We start from the raw sequence: 18,210 nt of genomic DNA on the forward strand, positions 1-18,210 counted from the left end.
CTGATTTGATGGCATCAACAGCTTTTTCAGTCGGATGCAGTCCGTCCGCATCAATACGGTGACCGAGATAAGTGACAGACGTCTCGTGAAATCGACACTTGTCAGCACGCAGCTTGATGCGATGCTCACGAAAGCGCTGAAGAACCGCCCTGAGGTGATTGCTTTCGCCATCGTGGTTTTCCGCAATCAGAACGTCATCGAGGTATGCTTGTACCCCGGGCAAGCCTTGCAGAACAGTTTCGATACGCCTCTGGAATATGGCCGGTGCAGAAGCAATTCCAAAAGGCAAGCGATTGAAACAAAACAACCCTTTGTGGGTGTTGATTACGGCCAACTGGCGGGATTCTTCGTCTAGCTCAATCTGATTGTAGGCATCCCTCAAGTCCAATACGCTGAATCGCTGCCCTCCTCCCAACTGAGCAAAAATATCAACTATAACTGGCAGCGGGTACTGTTCCATTTCACACACTAAGTTCAGCGTAACCTTAAAATCTCCACATATGTGCACTCGCCCATCTTTCTTGAGAACTGGTACAATAGGTGTGGCCCATTCTGCGTGAGTGACCGGTGATATTATGCCAGCTGCCACAAGCCTGTCCAATTCCTCTGAAACTTTATCGCGTAGAGCGTAAGGTACTTTTCTTGCCTTGCAGAACTTCGGCTGTGCTTGTGGCTTGACCTGCAGGTGCACTGGTGGACCTGTCATGCTTTTCAGGGCCTCCGTGAATAAGTCTGCGTAGTCCTCCAGAACGGCAGTCTGTACAGCAGGGGTCAAGCTGCGGTCCTGTGGCGAACGCAGAACATGTAGCACAGCTGCTTCTTTGGTTTCGAGTTTCTGCAGCAAATCCCGGCCACAAAGTAGGGGTCCTTCGCAATCTAAGACGATGAGGTTGCAATCGACAGCTGCAGTCTTATAGCGCACCCGCATAGGCAACACTCCGAGTACCGGCAGTCTCCCCAGATAGCAAGACAATTTAATCGTCGGTTTCTGCAACTCTGGCCATTGATTACTGTGTGCTTCGTAGGTTGTCCTAGGAATGACACACACTGGCGATCCGGTATCTACATCCATTAACAGCTTGATGCCATTCCAGCTGAAAGTTTTTCTAATTGGTGGCACCAACAGTTCGTTTGTAGTCACTGACCATAGCTGGGCTGCACTAGTTTCGCTATCGCTCTCTGTATGCGCTGTGACGTTCACCGAATGGTTTCTTTCCTTTCGGCACATTCGAGCCAAGTGGCCTTGTGTGCCACAACTGTAACAGCGTCGGTGACGCATCGAGCAGGCGGCATTATCATGACCGCTGTTTCCACAACGCTCGCACTGCTTGTCACTCGCGTTCCGCTTCGCGCGCCAACGCCGCGGCATCTTTAATGCTAGCAAGTCAGAGGAGGCTTCTTCGTGGCTTATCTTCTGCGAATCAAGCTCTGCATGCTCGGATGCTATCGCAAGTGCTGTCGCTTCAGCTAAGGTAAGATCTTTTTTTTTGCTAGCAATTGTTTTTGCAAGTTCTTCGAACGGACGCCACATACGATGCGGTCTCTCAACATCCTGTCGAGCATTGTTGCAAAGTTGCAGTTCTGAGCAATTCGTCGTATTTCGACAATAAAATCTTGTACTGACTCCCCTTCGTGCTGTTGCCGGTGAAAGAACTTGAAGCTTTCGGAAATCTCGTTCGGCGTAGGGTCGTAGTACTTGCCTAACTCGTCTACTACTGACTGATAGCTCAGAGTTTGGCGTCTGTGGGGCGACTTGTCCGCAAAGAATATCAATGGTTCTTGACCCAAGCGCGGCGACTAGCAAGGCTCTTTTCTTGGCATCGTCAGTTACTTGGTTAGCTTCGAAATAGGCTTTAACTTTGAAGAGGTACGATTGCCACTTATCTTTCACGTCATCGAACTCAGGCAGGTGGTGGCCCATGGCTGCAGGAAGGTCCGAGGCCTGGATACTATCGACAGACCCTTGTGTTATGGGAATCCTCGTCGCCACTGTTGCAAACGCCAGCGGCCGGCGTTCGCCTGCCAACGGGTCGGCGGCGGCGAACCCGTTAGAGCCCAACGAGACTGATGGCTGGGGCAGAAAGAACTGAGTTTATTGTGTGGCTTGGATGTTTATACCAAGCCAAAGAAAAAGAAGAACGAAAGGAAAGCTGCAAGCAGAGGCTGCCGTGACGCTTGGTGATGACGAGCAGAGCGGAGGCGGGCACACGTGGCGCTGACGAAGCATTTAGCAGTTCGCAGCATTATCCAAGTAAACATTAAAAAAAAAACATAAAGTACCATCCCCAACGCTTTCCTTCGCCTAGCCGACTGTTGGCTACTTTCCTTAATGTATTATAACGAGCACCCTCATTTCCCCTTAATTGATCTCCTCCATGCATCATGAATACCGCTGCTAAAAATCCGTTTTCACGCTCACGTCATTTTTACGTCCCCGCAAAAAGCCATTTCAACACACCAAAATTTCGCGCCACAAATTTGAAACACGTGACTGTTCTGAGAACCAATCAGAGAAAACAAATGGCGCCGAACGACAGCCATGTTTGTCGAGACACGGCCGGTCTCGAGGGAGAGCGCGCTTCTCTTCTGTCGAGAATAGGGTCCCGGAACTCTTCAAAGTCAAAACCGTAACCAAATCTACAAAATGGAAACGATCGTAGTGGACATCAGCCAATGTCACGTGATCAAATATGGCGGTGGTGAGTGCCTCCCGTAGATTCTAGAGCACTACTCCCGTGGAGGAAGGAAAGTATGGAGGAAGGAAAGAACTTAGGAGTGGCTCTGACGTCATTTTTCTGAAGCCGGCGCAGCCGCGCCGCGACCGGACGCTGCAACGTCTCTCCTCCTCCTTTACCCTCCGCATTTCCTTTCTCCGCGACGCTCACGTACCTATGGCCCTTAGCAACGCTGTTGCTAGTGGCCCGAGTTTTCATAGCAACAGCGTCGCCGTTGCTAATGGCCCGACTTGGCTAACCCTACATTTTGACGTCACTTCCGCCACACTTTCTCCAATGCATTGGGAATGGAAAGGGCCTCTCCTAAGTTGTTTCCTTCCTCCATGAAGGAAAGCTTAGGAGAGGCCCTGACGTCATTTTTTTGAAGCCGGCGCGGCCGCGCCGCGACCGGACGCTGCAACGTCTCTTCTCCTTTACCCTTTCTCCACGACGCTGATGTACCTAGGGCCCTTAGCAACGCTGTTGCTAGTGGCCCGAGTTTTCATAGCAACAGCGTCGCCGTTGATAATGGCCGGACTTGGCTAACCCTAAATTTTGACGTCACTTCCGCCACACCTTTTCCAATGCATTGAGAATGGCAAGGGCCTCTCCTAAGTTCTTTCCTTCCTCCATGGTGCCTCCTGATTATAGTTACAGTGGCTAGACTGTAGTGAATAGTTCACTATACTCCTGACTATAGTGTTTTTCGCTATACTCCTGACTATAGTGAACTAGAATATTCTAGTTCACTATACTCCTGACGTATGGTTTGACAAGTGGAGCCTTTTCCGTGCTTTAGTGGAGATTCTCCTGCCTTTGTGGATTTTGCTTCGATTTTCAAGGCATCGAACTGCGCACAAGATCACGGCAAGTACCTCCTCCACTCCTGATATATTCGGCTATTTGGCAGCATCCGATGCCCACCCGGAATCGCGTGTACGGCATCAACAAAGCGAGTGGTTGTGCTGTGTTGCCGCGAGCGACGCGGTCTGTCGTTTGCTAATGTAAAGAAATCTTATACTGAATAGTAGCACTGTGATTTTGACATATAGCAGGAAAATGAAACAGCGGACACCTTTATAGCATATAACCAATGCTTTTGCAAGATAAGTAAAGACGGTGTTAAGGTGGTGTTATACTCTGACGTAGCGCGCGCGTGCGCGCGCGGCACGGCGACGTCGCGTAGGCCAAAACGCGACCTGACACTCCGGCGGCGCTCGACGCCGGCGCGTTTGGCGGCTTCCGGCGCGGTCCGACGGCGCTCGGCGCCGAATGCATCCGGATGCATTTCGCGCGGGTCGCTCCGGGGTATTGAGAGAGGGTTGCTCGGGCACGGCCTGGTTTCGCGCTGTCGCTCGCGAGTTTCCTGGTGAGTGCAGCCCTGAAATGAAAGAACACAGAAGGTAGATGCTGCACCGGCATGTCGTCAACGTACTACACACGTGAACGGATATAAAAAAACACTGTCGTTCAGCAAACGTTCGACAAGCACGACATGCATTGCGGCATGGTAACTACTTTTATCCATTTTAATCCGAATTTTTCCCAAGCCTGTAGAAAAATACGAACAAAAAAAAAAAACTGAAGGAGCAGTGATCACATCGAAGCTCCAAAGGCAGGCAACTATGGGAAGATATTCAGGAGCAAGGCTTCACATTGAATAACAACCCAGACAGCCCGACGAGGATAGGAAATAGTGTCAGCAAGGACACGTCTCCGGACCTCACACTTTCAAAGAACATAGAAGGTCTAGAGTGGTACAACTTGGAATTAAAACTAGGCAGCGACCATTATGTCATAGTAATTAATATAGAAGGATGGCCGAAAGCGCGAAAAATCAAGAAAAGCAAAATCACTGAGTGGGACAAGTTTAGAGACTGGAGAACCGCCGAGGAAATTCCACCTATAAACAATATCAAAGAGTGGTGTAACAGGCTTAAACGAGACGTCCAAAAGCACACCAAAATTGTTCAGGGGGAGGATGCTGCAGAGGTGGTAGACAGCCGGGTATTGCACATGTGGGAAGCTAAGCAGAGTCTCGAAAAAAAGACTTAAGAAACAAAAATGGAACAGGTGTCTTAGAAGAAGGATAGCGAAGCTTAACAAAGAAATAGAAGACCACGCACAAAACCTATGCGAGCAAAACTGGGGAGACAGGTGCAATCAAATGGAAAACGAAATGGACATGGCTAAGACATGAAGTATAATGCGACACCTGCTAGACCCAGAGAAAGCTAAAACACAAACTTCCATTAAGTTGATAAAGGCTAGGCACCATCATGGAGGCAGCGATGATGACTTCCTTAAAGAACTTAAAGACAAATACATCGGAGAAGTAAGGAAAGATAAATTAGAAACCTACAAGGGACACCCAAACCAGCGACTAGATGCACTCATAACGGTAGCTGAAGTGGTAGCAGAAATCCGTAGACTAAAGACAAAATCGGCCCCAGGGCCGGATGGGATAACAAACAGGATGCTAAGGAACTTGGATAACAACTCGGTAGTTGAGCTAATTTCATGCAGAAATGCTGGGAAACAGGGGAAATCCCAGAGCAATGGAAATTTGCTGAGATAGTGCTAATACCCAAACCCCGAAAACCTCCGACGGTCGATAATTTGAGACCAGTGTCACTCACATCATGTGTAGGTAAACTATTAGAACATGTGATTCAGAGGAGACTGACCAGATACATGGAGGAGAATGAGCTATGGCCCCGGGAGGTGATAGGGTTTAGACAACATCTTAGTACGCAAGATATTGTGCTTAGGATACACCATGATATAGTAAAATCAAGATCAAAAGATGGTAAAGTAATTTTAGGGTTGGACCTGAAGAAGGCATTTGACAGTGTAAAACACGATGCTATTCTGCAGGGCCTCACGGAACTAAACGTAGGGAAAAGGATGTATGAATATGTAAGAAATTTTCTAACAAACAGAAAAGCAAAAATAAGATACCAGGGGATAGAATCTCAGATATTCGAACTGGGGAGCAGGGGCACACCACAAGGAGCGGTGCTATTGCCCACACTTTTCAACATAGCCATGCGCGAACTTCCAGAAAAGCTAAAGAAAATAAAAGACGTAAAATTCAGCCTATATGCGGATGACATAACCATTTGGACAAACAAAGGCAGCGATGCTGAAATCGAACAAAAATTGCTAGAGGCGGCAAACAACACTGTACAATATGCAAAATAGAGGGGCATGAAATGTTCCTCAGAAAAATCGGAGTTGTTTATATACAATCCGAAACACCTGAGGCAAAAAGAACAAGTGGACGTAAATATAGAAGTGGAGGGACGAGCAGTCCCGAAAGTCGAGCAAATTAGGGTGCTAGGAATGATCCTCCAAACGAACGGGTACAACGGAGAAATGATAAAGAAACTGGAAGGACAGGTTATACAAACGACAAACCTTATAAGGAGAATAGCTAATAAAAAAGGAGGCCTTAAAGGCCCACTGTCCACCCTCCGGTCGAAAATATTTTTTCCCCGGTGACTGTGAGACTTCGCCCCTAGAACGCAAGCCCGCAAAATGTTTTTGAAAAGAGTAACTAATAACGCAGTTACAGCCACCGCAATCACCCGATTATGTCATGCTTCTCTCCTTCCGTTCCCTCGCAAAGGTTTTTCATTCTCCTGCCCGAGGTCATCTAGCCTCCGCAAGACAAATTCCCCTTCCCCCTCCGCGTTTGGCGGAAGGTGGGGCGTGGCACTCCGCGAGCGCGAAAAAAAAAAACGGCAGAGGGAGCGCGCGCCTTTGGATTCAGTCTGGTCGTGGCGAGGGAAAAGCGCGCAGCGAGCGGTAGACGCCCATCCTTCTCCCGTCAATCAGCGAGACGGACCAATGGACGTCGTTCGCAGTACGTACGTCATTACTGTGGCTCGTCGGGCCAGCGCAGGGAACGGGGAAGCTGGCTTCCCAAAGGAGAGCATGAGACAGCTTTGAATTGTATTTTCGGTGCTTTGCGGCGCGCGTGTCACTGTGGCATTTTGCACAGACTATCTCCTGTACCTGATCGAAACACTGGGCTCTTTTGCTTAAAAGGGCCTTCCCTGGACAGTGGCCCTTTAAGGAAAGTAACCTATTAAAGGCCCACTGTCCACCCTCTCGTCGAAAATATTTTCTTCCCCGGTGACTGTGAGACTCGCCCCTAGAACGCAAGGCCGCAAAATGTTTTTGAAAAGAGTAACTAATAACGCAGTTACAGAAACCGCAATCACTCGATTCTGTCATGCTTCTCTCCTTCCGTTCCCTCCCAAAGGTTTTTCACTCTCCTGCCCGAGGTCGTCTAGCCTCCGCAAGACAATTTCCCCTTGTCCCTTCCCTTCCTCTTCCGCGTCTGGCGGGAGGTGGGGCGTGGCACTCCGCGAGCGCGAAAAAAAAAAAAAAAAACGGCCGAGGGAGCGCGCGCCGCTGGATTCAGTCTGGCCGTGGCGAGGGAAAAGCGCGCAGCGAGCGGTAGACACCCATCCTTCTCCCGTCATTCAGCGAGACGGACCAATGGACGTCGTTCGCGGTACGTACGTCATTACTGTGGCCCGTAGGGCCAGCGCAGGAAACGGGGAAGCTGGCTTCCCGGTGGAGAGCATGAGAGAGCTTTGAATTGTATTTTCGATGCTTTGCGGCGCGCGTGTCACTGTAGCATTTTGCACAGACTATCTCCGGTACCTGATCGAAACACTGGGCTCCTTTGCTTAAAAGGGTCTTCCCTGGACAGTGGCCCTTTAAGGCTCATGCAAGCTTTCGTAATAAGCAGGGTCGGGTATGCCACGCCATACCCGACACGCCATGTATTTTTACAGCTTTTTCTGCAGCTCCTCTGTCCATATATCTTTGAGGCAGAAATAAAATTTATTTATTTATTTATTTATACTTAGACCTGAAAAAGGCCGAAAAAGACAGGATCGATAGCATGATCAGAAAATGCATTAAAAGAGCACTACACCTCCCGGCAGGTACCTCCACGGACACGCTAATGATGCTGAGAATACACAACACCTTAGATGAAATAATTGAGGCAACACTAGCTACACAACAAAGAAGACTAGAGAAAACTAAGGGTGGAAGGAACATATTGAGGGAAATAGGTATACAACCGAATTAATACTGGGACATGACAGACATCCATATCCCCAATTACCAAAGAACATGCACCCTGAATATAATAAGCAAAGACGAGAGAAAAGGGCCGAAACACAGACACGGAGATTCGAGACGGAAAATTCAGGTAGAATTGCATATGTGGACGCTGCATACTGCGGCAAAGGAAAAATGAATGCAGTCGTACTCAATGGCAAGCGAGAAATGGTTACAGCAATTTCTATAAAAACAAAATCGATACAGACAGCGGAAGAGGCTGCAATAGCACCGGCTCTTGCTCAGACCGAGGCAAAATACATATAGTCAGTGACAGCAAAAGCGCAATCAGGAGCTACACCGCTGGAGTAATAGCAAAAATTGCGGGTAGAATCCTCGATCAAAAGCGAATAGAAAGAGACGTCACCCTTGATTGGACGCCAGCCCACGCAGGCGTGCCCGGAAACGAGGCGGCACACAAACTAGCCCGAGATCTCACACACCGGGCTGGAGGAGTGCCACCGGAGCAAGGCAAACAAGAGGACCTCATTAACTATGGCGAAATAACAATGCGCTACAGACTGAGCAGGAGGGTCCTACCACCACCAGACTCCACGTTAGGCAAAAAGGAAGCAGTAACATACATACCCGAACCCAGTTCTTGTCAACCATATATGGCCAGAAATACGACCAGACCTATGTTCACTATGTAAGGAAAGGGGATCTCTAGATCACAGAATATGGGAATGTGCAAAGTCACCAGGCAGGGCTAAAAATATAACTAAAGACGCCTGGGATACCCTTCTGCGAAGCTCAGACCCAAGATCCCAAAGAGAAATTGTTCGACTGGCCGAAGATGCCGCCGGAGTCCAAGAACTACCGGCCTGCAACTAAGGCGACTGTCCCACCTTCCGGGTCTAACCCCCGAAGAGCGGGATAGTCACTCTGTTGGACGAATAAAAGTTCTCTCTCTCTCTCTCTCTTCAAGGCTAACATGATAGCAACTCTATAGTGCCTAGACTATAGCAACTCGTCTGCAGCAGCAAAACCGTCTTTCAGCGCTAGATGCGGAACCATCCATGTAGCACCAAAGATGAAAATAATTTTATAAAAATGTAATGTAAATTGCAAAATGCTTGCCTGATATAAAGTATTAGTATAACAGTCAAAGTAAACGTTGTAGGATTGAGTTTTAAATGTTATTATAATTCATATATTAGCCAATATGTGGTATTATAAACATTATTTTAATTTGGCAAATAAACATTGCTTTAATGAAATTTTTACACGATATTAAGCTTGTTATGAAAGCAATAAAACATGGTTTGATATTCATGACACCACTTGTGCTCGAAGTGGTAAAAAGAGGCCAATAAATGATGAAGGTGATACTCGGATGCAGTGGCTTACAAATGAGTTCACCTGCTATATCGAAAGTATGCAAGAAACTTCTAAAGCGTTAGAGAAGGGCACTCTCACTGAAGGCTCATTTCAAGCCCTATATAGCGACCAATTGAGGCTCTCTTCGGGAAAGTAAGGTTAATGTGTGGTAGGGAATGACATATGCTAGATGCGAGGGCCTTAACAGCTAGCGGCACATGACTACATTGTCAAGACGGACGTTTCATCTGAGAGCAAAATCAAGGCACTGAAGGAAGTGATGGCATCTCCTACCATCCCATTTCCCACTGTCACATATTCCGGTTTACCTTACGCCGCTGGATATATCGTTTAGTTAATCAACTTCGGGTGTGACGCTTGCGCTATTCTTCTTGAAACTAGCGAAAGAAGCAGCCACATGTAGTACGGTCTTCTACGAGGACAATATTCTAGTGGACTGCATAATCCGAAACCAGAGCTTGTTGCCCTATTGGACAAGCTTCTTTTTTTTTTTTTTCGAAAAAGCTTCCGTGCACCTACTATACACACAAATGTTCTCGAAGTACTTAAGATCCTGATTCAGTCAGCATTTCAGAATTCAACACTGAGTTGCCCGAAAGGAATTGACAACAGCTATGTTATTAGGTCCGCTTCTTTGATATTTGAAACATTTCTCAGAATTCTTCTCAATTAATTATACCAGGAAAGTGACAGAGAAGACCGAGAGGCCAACTCGATCCTTATGTGCACAAACCGTGCAGGAAGATTTTGAGACTGAATTTTCTAGACGCAGGTCGCATTTTGATGAATTGATGAACATATAGGGCAATGTGTAACTTTGAAGGAATTTTTTTTATTTTTTGCCGCTTTTTTCGATTCTGCTTAACTGTTTATGCCCATTTCCTTGATTAAAAGTAGTCGTGAGACTACATATACATCTTCGGTCTTTCAACTGACTGATATGTTTTGAACGAAGCTAGAACAGCCCACTCCACTAGACAAGTGAAATTTTTACTATATGAGTAAATTTTTGTTCTTTACTCTGAATCTGAGACGCGCCATGAATTTTTGCCGGTGCCTCTTCTGATCTAAACGAAAACGGTATACCGGTTGACAGAATCTCCACCCAACAGTTCACCATGCACTCACGTCAGGGCGCGCTACACCTGATTAAAATATTCAAAGGCACATTGTATAGCCTGGTAAATATATTTTTGTACAAAACTTAGAGGTAAAAAAATGGCGCATGCGCAGAAGGCGAGAAGCAACGAGGGGAGAGGGTGCACGTGCGGCCTTCCCCGAGCTATAGTGCTCTAGAATATTCACGGCCGGTCTCGAGGGAGAGAGCGCTTCTCTTCTCTTACGGCCTCTCCAATAGGGTCTGTTTCCCGTTCACGCGCAAGGGAAACGCGCGCTCGCTTTTAGCTTCGCCCGCGTCAGTTGCAACCGGCCGGTCCTGACATTTCGCCCCTTATGGTTTATATAAAGTCCGTAATCAACATCGAACATTTATCGTGTACGAGGAATAAAATACAGTCGACAATCCGCTCACGCGCGCGCTCCTTCGTCAGTGCGGCCGTGCACGCGCACGGTCGAATGAAGCTTCGGGTGCATGGAGCCGGTTTCACTGTAGGGAGCCGGTTTCGTGCCTGGTGCGGCGTCGCCGACTTGACGTATCCGACTTCGACCGGCGCTTGCCTGTGCGCCAAAAACCAGCAGCCATTAATGCTCATCTTGGATCTAGCAGCATTGTGGAGCTTTGTCATGGGTAGCACATAAGGTGCAAATCTGGCATTGCTTTACCAAGTTGTGGATATAATCACTGTAATCATAGTGATATTGTATGCATGAACCCCGAGCCATATGTATGTTTTTAAAATTTTGCGCGATTTCATTTTTGGCACTCTCGGAACATGTTGGTCGGACATTTATATTTATTTCCAATACCTCAAAGACCCCAGGAGTGCGAGGTTTTATATGAGGGGTTTCATGTTGCTTTCTTTTTCACACCTGTGCACTTCATTAAACCTTTCATTCTAGGCTTTAATGTCAACTTAATTCCGAAAATCATTCCGTTGGTTTAATTTTGAAAGTGCACATTGTTGTTTGGTTTTAATCTTCATATCTTTTAGCTGTGTCAGCCTTTGTGTATATTGTAATTGTTACGAGACGGTGCTATGTTTTCAAGTACACTCATACATCGTACATGGTTCTCATTTGTCTTTCAGTGCTGCCACGGGCTCCATGACTGCAGAAGCAGAAGACTGAATCAGATACCAATTGTGTAGCGGGACATGTTTTCGTTTTTGCTTAATTCAATAAAAATACTCCTCACACAACACCAGCTCATCTTTTTGCATGTGCAAGCCACACTGCACGAGTCATTACCTATATTCTATTTAGAATGCATGCTGTTTTATTCCTGCAGTGCATGCCCTTGAAATTTACATTCCTGTAATATGTCATGCAATGTTGTATGCATGTTGAAGAATGTTACTGCAATATTGCATCAACATGACAGCCATGTTTATGTCAACGTTGGCGGAGTATGGTTTAGGGAGGAAATTAGCCACGTTCTGGCAACGTTACAGGACCACATTTTAGCAATGTTGCAGTAACGTACCGTGCTACCAGGGAATGCGCAAATGTAGCTAAAAGATAAATCTGAGCACATTTGACGACGACCCAGACGGCCACTGATGTACGACGGACGTCCGAACTCAGCCGCTGAGTTCGGACGTCCGCCGGAGTTGCGGCGGATACGTACGAAAGCAGATGGTCGAACCTGTACGCCCAGCGGACAGCCGCCGTACGTCCGCCAATGGATTCGCTTTTACACAGCTATGATATAGTAATTGTAGTTGTCATGCTCGCCTAAACTGCGTATAAATAAGTAATGCCATCGAATCTGCATTATATGATATGCCAGAGCGAATAGAAGCGATAGAACGCTTTCCATTAAACACTTTTTTTCTACTTTGAGCATGTTTCATCGTTGCATTCTTCAAAAACTCCAAGAAAAGTGCAATCCCAATCAAAAAAGACCATTGGAACCAATATGGTTTTCCAACTGGAACCAATTGTGTTTTCGGACAGTTAACCCATCTGCCAACGGGTGAGACCAACTGCATACAATCGGATCCAATATGGTCACACCAACTGCGTGCAATGGGTCCAGCACTATTACCATTGAGATCCAATGGGCTACACCCATTGCATACAATGGGTCCAATTGGACATACCAATTAAGACAAAAACCCCGCCGGGGTGGCGCAGTGGTTACGGCGCTCGACTACTGTTCCCAAGGACGCGGGATCGAATCCCGACCTCGGCGGCAGCTTTTCGATGGAGGCGAAAAGCAAGGCGCCCGTGTGCTGTGCGTTGTCAGTGCACGTTAAAGAACCCCAGGTGGTCGAAATTTCCGGAGTCCTCCACTACGGCGTCTCTCATAGCCTTAGTTGCTTTGGGACGTTAAACCCCACAAACCAAACCAAACCAATTAAGACAGAAGGAAGACTGACGATTTGATGCTTACTAGGCATTACTGTGGAAACTGATAATGACATGCTTAATGGAAATGAAGCAGTACCGGCAAGCACACACAAGAATACACAGTTGCACAGTAACATATAGGGAACCCAACCTCAAGTTTGGCTTCGCGACTGCAGCGCGCGCTCCTCCGCAAGCGGCAAAAATTTGAAGCACTGGTTGGGCGCGGCGCTGATGCGGCGCTTGACCGAACGTGTTCTGGCGGCTTCGTGTGCTGCTCGCGTCGCTCGCGTTACCTGTCTTTGTGAGTGCTCGCGCCGGCCCGCCACCGTGGCTTCGCAGGCATGCAAACAGGTGTCACAGCTGAGTTTAAAACATGGCTGGAGTGGTTCCGCGACGCTCGAAATGTGGGGAAGTGTATTGTTGTGTTGTTAGCTGTCGCAACAGCTCGCATGTAGACTTTCGTGTCTTTACGGCTTCTGCACGCGGAAGCAGCTCGCGTTCTTTGTCGCTCGCTTTGTTGAAAGCTGCTTGCGCGCGCGCGCTCCCTGACCCCAGTCTACTCGCTTTGCGCGCGCTTGGATTTCCGTGCTGAAAGAAAGCTGTCTTGCGCGCGCGCGCGCGCTCCTGCTTCTAATTTTTTAACTCGCGCTTGTACGAAGTGGTGTTCGAAACAAGTGTGCAGCAATGTACACGCTTCGATAGGGTTTTCAGAAAATAGCCGACAGCGGTGGCTATTTTCGCAGCGCAAACGTCAAAAAGGGAGAGCTGTTAGTCAGCCATGTGCATTCTGTTGAGCAGATTGTAGAAGACAACGCTGTTATCGTGAAGGCTAAGTGTGTGTCGCAGGTCAACGACCACATCGTGTACGACGTGGGATTTGAGGCAAGTATTTCATTTTTATTATACCCATTTCATTAAGGCCCAGATGCTCTCTAAAGAGGGCTTCGGATTTTTCCGCTGGGTTTGCCCCATGGTTGTGCCTATCTTGTGCAGGACTCATCTTCGTGGGAGTTTATGAAACAGCACACAGCAGCAACATGCTTGCAGCGCCCCTTAATTCCTGCCTTGCAGGTACATTTATCACGGGAAATCGCAAGCTGGCGCTTTTCAGGGCATGTCCATGCTAGCTGCAAAGAAACATGTCAGTAACAGAGACGGGCCGTTTGGTTCATTTCGAACCCACGACATAAGGAGCAAAACTAACAAAAGAGAACAAGGATATGCTGCCTCGCAACTCATGATCAGACGCAAATTGTTTCTTCTTTAGAAAGCAGACACTGAAGCTCCAAGGCAGGATATATAAAATGACCTGTAAGCAAGGATACAATTGAGTGAACATGTTCGTTTAGTTTTGTAGTGTTTAACGTACACCTAAGCGCGACAAGGCTACGAAGGGCGCTGTATTGGAGACCTTCCCAGTCGAAAAAAACTACAGAAACATTTCTGATGTTACGACAGAATTTCTGTGCGGTTTTTGACGGGAAACCTGTTGTGACAACAGAATATTCTGTAGTAACATCAGAAATTTCTGTAGTTACAACAGAAACGTGCTACAGAACTACAGACAACAGAAATATACCACAGAAAAACTACACAACTACAGAAAAGTACTAAAGAACTAGAGAAAAATCTGATGGTTACGACAGAACTACAGGATATTTTGTCGTATTTTTGACAAAGTTCTGTAGCTTTTTTCGACTGGGTTGAAAAATTCCCCCCTCCCCCCCCTCCCTTCCGTGGTTATTTAACGGGAACGTATATTTCTAAAGACCTCCTTGCAGTTCGCCTCCAGCGAGCGGCGGCCGGGATCGAACCCGCGTCGCCATGACCAAGAGTCCCTAAAGGTGTATCCACACGACGGACCACGGACTGGGCCGCGGACCGGTCACGTGGTGTCGATCGCGCGTGGTCCGACTAGGTCCGGCCCGGGACAGCATCCACACGGCGGGCCGAAATAGCAGCCGACAAGCCGGACCGCGAGGCCGGCCAAAGCTATACGCTATATACTTCGCCGTTTCACGATGCGCTCGTTGGACATTGCCTCCGATTTTTTTTTACATTATTTCACACTGCCGAATTTGGCGTGCATTTCGGCAATATTCAGGTACGGCCTTCGTCTATAGGGGCTTCATATAAGCATGGATGGACGCACCTGTGCAGCCCTAAGAACGTACCTGAGTTGACAGCGTTCCACTTAATCCGTTTAATAACAGACGCAAAGATGAAGATGATCAATAAGGACCACATCAACATACGCGGACGCCTTAAGTGAGGACCGTCTCGGCTGCGGGAGGTGGTTAGTTCGAAACCCACCGCCGGACACCCACCGGTAAAAATGGGTACAAGCGTCCCCCGGCCTGGCGCTCGGCTTTTCGAGAGGTGTGCGTTTGGGAGAAGCTCCGTAAACCCCGCTGCGCGCCCCTCCTCCGCAGTGGGCCCAAACCCAGTTTCGAACCTCGCAGCCTGCAAAGGTGGTTCTGTTTGTCTTTCAAAGGTACTTCCTTTGACCCCTCACCTGAAGTGCTCCCTTAGAGCCTCAGCTGCAGCAGTCCTAAAAAAAAAAAAAAAAAGAAAAAAGAAAGGGCCACATAATGGGCTGTTGCCGCGCAAGGCGGACTTATTGTTGTCCGATGGCGGAACGAATCACTGCCACATCGGCGCAACTATTTGGGCCGTGACCCCTTTTCCCAAGCATTTCACCCCAGAAGAGCCGAGCACCAGGCCGGGGGAAAGCTTGTACCCATTTAAAAGCCGGTGGGTAACCGGCGGCACCAGGGATCGAACCCGGTACCTCCCGAATGCGAGGCGGATGCTCTACCACAAGGCCACCGCTTCGGTCTAGTGGTTAGAGCGCCCGTCTCGGCTGCGGGAGGTGGTCAGTTCGAAACCCACCGCCGGACACCCACCGGTAAAAATGGGTACAAGCGTCCCCCGGCCTGGTGCTCGGCTTTTTTCGTTTTGTTTTTTTTTTTTTTTAGGACTGCTGCAGCTGAGGCTCTAAGGGAGCACTTCAGGTGAGGGTCAAAGGAAGTACCTTTGCAAGACAAACAGAACCACCTTTGCAGGCTGCGAGGTTCGAAACTGGGTGGCCTTGTGGTAGAGCATCCGCCTCGCATTCGGGAGGTACCGGGTTCGATCCCTGGTGCCGCCGGTTACCCACCGGTTTTTAAATGGGTACAAGCTTTCCCCCGGCCTGGTGCTCGGCTCCTCTGGGGTGAAGTGCCTGGGAAAAGGGGTCACGGCCCAAATGGTTGCGCCGATGTGGCAGTGATTCGTTCCGCCATCGGACAACAATAAGTCCGCCTTGCGCGGCAACAGCCCATTATGTGGCCCTTTTTTTTTTTTTCGTTTTGTTTTTTTAGGACTGCTGCAGCTGAGGCTCTAAGGGAGCACTTCAGGTGAGGGTCAAAGGAAGTACCTTTGCAAGACAAACAGAACCACCTTTGCAGGCTGCGAGGTTCGAAACTGGGTTCGGGCCTACTGCGGAGGAGGGGCGCGCAGCGGGGTTTACGGAGCTTCTCCCAAACGTACACCCCTGTAAAAGCCGAGCACCAGGCCGGGGGACGCTTGTACCCATTTTTACCGGTGGGTGTCCGGCGGTGGGTTTCGAACTGACCACCTCCCGCAGCCGAGACGGGCGCTCTAACCACGGGTTTACGGAGCTTCTCCCAAACGTACACCCCTGTAAAAGCCGAGCACCAGGCCGGGGGACGCTTGTACCCATTTTTACCGGTGGGTGTCCGGCGGTGGGTTTCGAACTGACCACCTCCCGCAGCCGAGACGGGCGCTCTAACCACTAGGCCACGGCAGTTAACGCGAATAGCAGCTCACCACTGCTGCACAGTGCGCAACAGTTGCATAACGAAGCTGCGGTTACAAATATCCTAATTATAACACCGTGCGTGGAGCTGCTTCCGACTCGGGCGTCAATAGCGCGCTCAAGCATCGTCCTACCGCCGCGTCGAGGCGTGCTACGGCAGCGGCGGATATCTCTTGCGCCAGCGTGCGTAGTGAAATAGTCTTTCTTAGAATAACAAGCCTGACATAAAGGCGTATCCGAACTGACCACTTCGTGAGAATCACTGTGATAACAAGCAAGTTTCTGCATAACAGCTGCCGCATGTGTAGCGCTGGCTCACCCGGCCTTCTTGTACGCTATCTCCGCTGCGAAGGCCTGACCCATATATGGCCATATCCCCTTTTTTTTTAACAAGACAGTAGGTAGACCTTTTTTTTATTTTTTACACTGGGCAGGCCATTTACAGCAGTGCTGATCAAATCGAAAGCACCGTTCGCGGTGGCTTCGATGCGAAACAATCTAGGCCTAGTGACGACTAGGGCCAGTGCGCCGTCGTCCACCGCGCTAGCGGCGGCACTAATCCGGCAAACTCGCGGCATTTGGCGTCGCACGTGTTCATTTGGGAACTTCTCTTTCATAATGTAGCTGGGGCCCGATGTTTTTTGACACTTCTCACTAAACACGCCGCTGTAAAACACTTGTCCGGGACGTGACGAGGCAGCAGTACGTAGTGCTGCACGTACCGTGGTACGCGGCACTCGAAGGCTGCATAAAAACACCGTCGTACGCCACTCTAGACACTGCCTATGTTACTTGGTGCTCTTCAAAACATGCTCGAAGTGCACTTTGTTGATGTGGGCGAGCTCATGCGCTTTAATCGGGCGCAAACGTGCCTCCTCCGTTCATAGGCGCCGCCGCAGGTCCGTGGTCCGCGGTCCGAGAAAATTGCCCAGCCATTTTAGCCCGCTCCGGTCCGCGGACCTGGCGCGGACCTCATAAACCGGAAGTGGAACGTCACGTGACGCTTGGTCCGCGGACCAAAACAGATCCGTGGTCCGTCGTGTGGATACACCTTAACGCGTGAGCCACCACAGCGGGGCGAGTCATTAAATAAAACAGTTATATACCAATATAAAAGCTATAGAAACAATGAAGTAATAACCACGCAGCGAAAATTTTTTTTCTAGATATTGTCCAGACATGTCTCATTTACTCTGCGGAATTGAAATTACTCGATCAATTGCGGGACCAGTTATTAGGAGCTGAATATTGCGATTCACGAAAATTAAAGGGTGAAAATATTTCGTTTGCAGCAGAAGAGTTGATGTTTCTTTGTACACATGTGAATGCACATTCTATTTAGGTGGAAGCTACGTGTAAAATGTTCTCAGTATGCAATAGAGGGTTTACAAACGTACGTCTGGCAACCGTGAGCGGCACGCTGATCCCGCGCTGGCAGCCATATTTTGTTCGCTCCATCCGTTCGCTTCGTGTCCGTCCGTCAGCGCTCGCCGTTCTGTTCGCCCTTTTCACGTTTTAACCGAGTGTGCTGTGCTTGGACCTCTCTTCGGTCCCTGGCGGTTTCTGTTAGCTGCGCCTAGAAGCGTATTTTGACAGCCGAGACGTGGCGGGGCCCACCGGCTGCGCTGCCGAGAGCAGTTACAAATTGCTCTACGAGTCGTGCATGGGCCCCTCGGCAATCCGCAGCGTCATCCCTATCCAGGTACAGTATCCAGAGTT

The 18,210-nt window shown here is 48.8% G+C and overlaps 1 long non-coding RNA gene across 1 annotated transcript; it reads left to right on the top strand.

Moving 5' to 3' along the window:
• The first annotated feature begins 1,347 nt into the window (after positions 1-1,347).
• On the top strand, positions 1,348-2,086 carry LOC146202582 (uncharacterized). Its single transcript, XR_014703725.1, has 2 exons — positions 1,348-1,472; positions 1,906-2,086. It is a non-coding gene; the product is annotated as an uncharacterized LOC146202582 (long non-coding RNA).
• Positions 2,087-18,210: the final 16,124 nt, after the last annotated feature.

Source organism: Amblyomma maculatum, chromosome 1 (assembly GCF_055883805.1).
Source record: "Amblyomma maculatum isolate TAMU_Amacu chromosome 1, ASM5588380v1, whole genome shotgun sequence".
Classification (NCBI taxonomy): Eukaryota; Metazoa; Arthropoda; class Arachnida; order Ixodida; family Ixodidae; genus Amblyomma; species Amblyomma maculatum.